At 49.9% G+C, this 4571-nt stretch overlaps 1 non-coding gene across 1 annotated transcript; it reads right to left on the bottom strand.

The window, feature by feature from the left end:
- Window positions 1-453: 453 nt before the first annotated feature.
- Window positions 454-571, bottom strand: LOC146789806 (5S ribosomal RNA). The gene has a single exon (XR_014970186.1). It is a non-coding gene; the product is annotated as a 5S ribosomal RNA (ribosomal RNA).
- Between the last annotated feature and the right edge of the window lie 4000 nt (window positions 572-4571).

The raw sequence follows: 4571 nt of genomic DNA on the forward strand, positions 1-4571 counted from the left end.
CAGGAACACCGTCCCACCACCTGCCGGAGGCAGGAAGCCGCGGAGGAGCCCAGAGCCAGGAGGACCAGAAGTGCACCCCAATAGGGCACACCCGAGGATGCGAGAGGTGACCCCGACCCGCAGAGCAGCAGGGGGCAGAACACAAGGAAGCAGGCAAGAGGGCCCGGGACAAAACCAGCACCCCCATGAGCCACAGTTGCCAAAGAGAGCAGCAGAGGCCAAAACACCAGGGCCCCTCACAGCGCTCAGCCCCCAGAGCCCCCAAAAGGAAGCACCCACAAGGCCCGAGAGCTGAGGGCGAAATAGGCGTGCCACAAAATGGCAAAACCAACCCCCCGCAGGAAACACGGGAGGACAGCAGAGCAGGACCCCAACAGCAGAGAAAACGGTGCACCCCGCTCCGCCACGGAGAGCCACAACCAGGAAAACCCGACGCCGCCGATAGAAAAGTTAAGCCTACAGCACCTGGTATTCCCAGGCGGTCTCCCATCCAGGTACTAACCAGGCCTGACCCTGCTTAATTCTGAGATCAGACGAAATCAGGTGCTTTCAGGGTGGTATGGCCGTAGGCTGACAGAAGGCACCAGAGCCAGCACCACAAAGGGGCAAAACCCCACAGCAGGAGGGAACATCGCCCGACCGCCCGCACCATCAGGGGCCTGACGGACGGGCCACAGGAACCCCAAGGAACACCCCCAAAGGACACGCCCGGGGAGAGCACCAACGGTGCACATGAACAGATGGAGCTAGGCGCTAGCGAGGCACTGGAAGAGCAAATGCCCAGAAGTACTGGACATCGAGCGTCGTCGCCTGGACTCAAACCCCGGATCCCCAGCTGCGAAGTCGAACCCCAAGGCTACATCCACACCCCGTTCCTAGACACCCGAGACTCGAACCGGGCACCCCAGCACCAAATACAGACACCCCAGCCCTCAGCAGCACAACTAAGCACACCCACGGAAAGAGGCGCTGCAGAAGCGGGTACGCAGCTCGGCGGTAGAGCGCGTTTTTGCAACCCATGCAGGAGGACCCGGGAACAACCCCGGCAGCGCCAGGAGGCCCCGCAGCCCCAACCGGGCAAATCCCAGAAGGGCAACGTCAGGGAAGGAAGCTGTAAAGAGAAAGTGGGGGCCACCAGTCAACAAGGCCCCCACCGCCAGCACACTGACTGTACGAGAAGCCGGTCGGCCCCCTCCCAACATGGAAACCCCTTCCCACAAGAGCGAAAAGCAGAGGTGTATGCACCACACAGCACATGGCGCACCAGAAGGGGAGGGAAACAGAAGAGAAAGCATACAAACAGCGCCTCCCGGGACATCAGAAGCCCTCAAACGACCAGCAGAGGAAAAACAGGCAGGGAAGTAAGGAAACCGGCAAGCGGTACTCACCAGGAGTGGGGGCCAACCCCAGGAACAAGGCCCCCACTCCAATCGCCATCTCACCGGGAGACCAGCAGGAGCCCATCCAGCGCAGCACGTCTCACCCGGCCAAGCTCGGGAAGACGAGCACGTGACCCGGAAGAAACCAGGAGTTCCGCCCCAGCCGCAAAGGGCCGGGAGGCCACGCAAAGCAAGCAGGACACCAGCTCCAACAAGGACTGACTCCCAGCAAGCACGGCAGGCAAGGAGACAGCCCATGAAACCCCGCGCCCGCACAGCCAGTCAGCCGGGCAAGGGGGGGGAAATGAGAAGCACCTGCCACTCCAGCCCAGCAGGAGCAGCACCAGCACGGTCAAGTCCATTCTGTCGACAGACAGAAAAAAAGAACAGGCGGGATGCTGGGTAAGTACTGGTTATGTACTCCCGGTGGGAGGGGCAGTATTAGTGTCCCAGCATTCCTCTTGTTTTTTTCTGTCGGGAGATGGTTATCTCCATTTTGTAATGAATGGGACGAGGACATAAGGGACCTGGGGTAATGCATCCTGCAAACCGCCCAGAAGCAGACACCTTACCCCATATGAACGCTGGTTACTTTCTAGCACGGCAGACACACAACTTATTACATATTTGTTTAAACTATTGGCCCCTGAAAACACATTCAGGAAATCCCCAGGCCAAAAGCGATGGGAATCTGAGATAGGACAGGAATTATCTTCAAAAGAATGGGAAGATATTTATTATCGCGCCCAACACACAGCCCGTAACATCTCAGGCATCGAAACGGCCACCAAGATCATAACCTATTGGTATCTTACCACGGTTCGATTGCATAAATATGCACCATCTAAGTCATTCGACTGTTGCCGCCATTGCGGGGCCTCAGGCACACTTATTCATGTACTATGGGATTGCCCGAAGCTAACCATATACTGGGCACAGATTCTTAACGATATAGACAAACAGCTAGAAACAGAAATCCCTCGATTCCCAGTGTATGTGCTCCTGGGACTCCCTAATGCACTTACCTTTACAGTAAAGTCTTGCTGGGGTAGATAGATTGGGTTGGCACTGCTGGCGGCCCTCCAGAATATGGTAATGCAGTGGGGCACTGGGCATTCCCACACACCAAGGCTGGCTCCATAGACTATGGTATATAATGGTGATGGGGCGAATCACCCTCACATTGACGAACCAGGGCCCTACATTACCCAAACTCAAGAAGCCCTTCCTGTCCCTACTGACGATGAAATTTCGTAAACTAACTTGCCCCAAGTATCTACGAATACTCTGCTTATCAGATGCTAATACTATACCAACTCAAGGCCATTGAAGGGGGTTGGGAGGAGGGTGACACGTGTTCTTTCTTACAGCTTTCTCTAAACAGGTCACCAGGTCCGGGGTGGGTGGGAGGGGGGTAGTTCTGGGGTTAATATACAATTGTATTCATTGCAACTGGTGGCTCTGCCATCAGCTGTTTTTATATTGGTTTATTCAGCAATCACAATAAAGACATTTAAACCATAAAACCATTGGTCATCATCAAGAGGTGAAGGGTAATGGAAGAAAGAGGCATGATGTGGAATCAGGATTTGGCAAACCTGGCATTCGGCAGTACCAGAAGCGGGCTTCTAAGATGCCCCTCTAAAAGCAGGGTCATACAACTACTCTTCCGCTTAAATGGCTTCATGTCGGTAAAGAGGCAAACCTTCATCATCATGACTGATAGGTGCAATCAGCCAATAGCAAAAGATTGCGGATTGGTTCATGTGTAAATGAAAGACAAATGACATTTAAAGGTGCAAACTCCTGCCCCTCTTTCCGGTAGCCATGAGCTCTGTAATAGAGACTATAAGCTCTTGCAGGACCTTGCAAAACAGTTATATATGTCCCTATCCATGCTTTAAAAGGATATCTATTTGATTCCATGTTCGATAACCCATCCTGTTTTATTAATGTTATGGATGCAGCTTTTTTATATTTTTTAGGCAATACTTGATAGGTAATATTATTCTCGGTTGTACCATAAGACATTGCAGTAATGTATGGGGTGAGCTGTATTTTTAAGAACTTATTATGGGCGAGTGAGCTCAGGCTTTACAGAGCGAGTTGACTTGTCAAAAGTAAATGCATTCCAGTTGCTATGTTTTCTTTTAAGTTACTGCTTTATAGCCCGCATTGCTCTCCAGCATCTGTTGCTCAGTCTTTGTTGGGTGTCTGATGCATGAGGACAGTCTCTGTGTGAACTCCTTCTTTATTACCTTGTACTTCATTAAATAAATGGTATACTTATCTCTGCTTGCTCTTTCAGCCACTATGTAACATTTGGTGACAATTTATCCAACAATTGGAGACTTTTGAGAATTTGGAGCCAACAGCGTACTCCGGATAACCCACGCTATAATTAGTATCATTTCACTCATCAAAGGCGTTATCCAGTGAGTGCTTCTCCTGTGCTTCCTGGAGCCCACAGAGCCCAAGACTAAATGCTTGGGCTATTTCGAGCTCAGCTCCGCCCACTGACTCATTTCAGCTCTGTGTGTTCTGCTTCTTCCTCAACATGGGTGAGTCACCAAGCCAGCACGCTCATGTATGCGCTTGATATAATTTCTTCAGTTTACATGCCTGTCCTACAAGTAAATACTTAGCTGCCCACTTATATACTTAGCTCACCTGACACTAACTTTACATTTCCGATCTGTTTTTTCTTTAATTATCGATGTTGTGTCAATATGCTCGTATTTCAATGTCAGTGGTAGATTGCCTTGGATATTTTGAGTTTATAATAATGTTTCTGCTTTAATTATTGACGTTGTGCGAATACACTCAGGTGTGGATATAAATCCCATTTAAGCAAATATGCAATGTGCAGAAGGTAAACAATGCAATTAGTGCAAGAAATTAGGTAACTTTCACCATGTGTGAGGATCTGGTAAACACCAAGTTAAAGTACACAGTGTTGACTTAAATTAAGTGGACTGTCCTGTGGATCTATCAAATATGGTCCTGAATCTGGAGATTGACTCCTTACCTACTAACAAAATTAAGGAACCTTTATTTTCAGATAACTTTAGGTTCCAAAATAACTCTTGACATTATGTGTGGCTCAGGAGCACCTATTATTATCATATTTTATACTTTCTTTTACCAACAGTGGGGGTCTAATGTTATCCTGAGTTCACCAGACATACATCC

The sequence above is a fragment of the Triturus cristatus genome, chromosome 10 (assembly GCF_964204655.1).
Source record: "Triturus cristatus chromosome 10, aTriCri1.1, whole genome shotgun sequence".
NCBI classification, from domain to species: domain Eukaryota; kingdom Metazoa; phylum Chordata; class Amphibia; order Caudata; family Salamandridae; genus Triturus; species Triturus cristatus.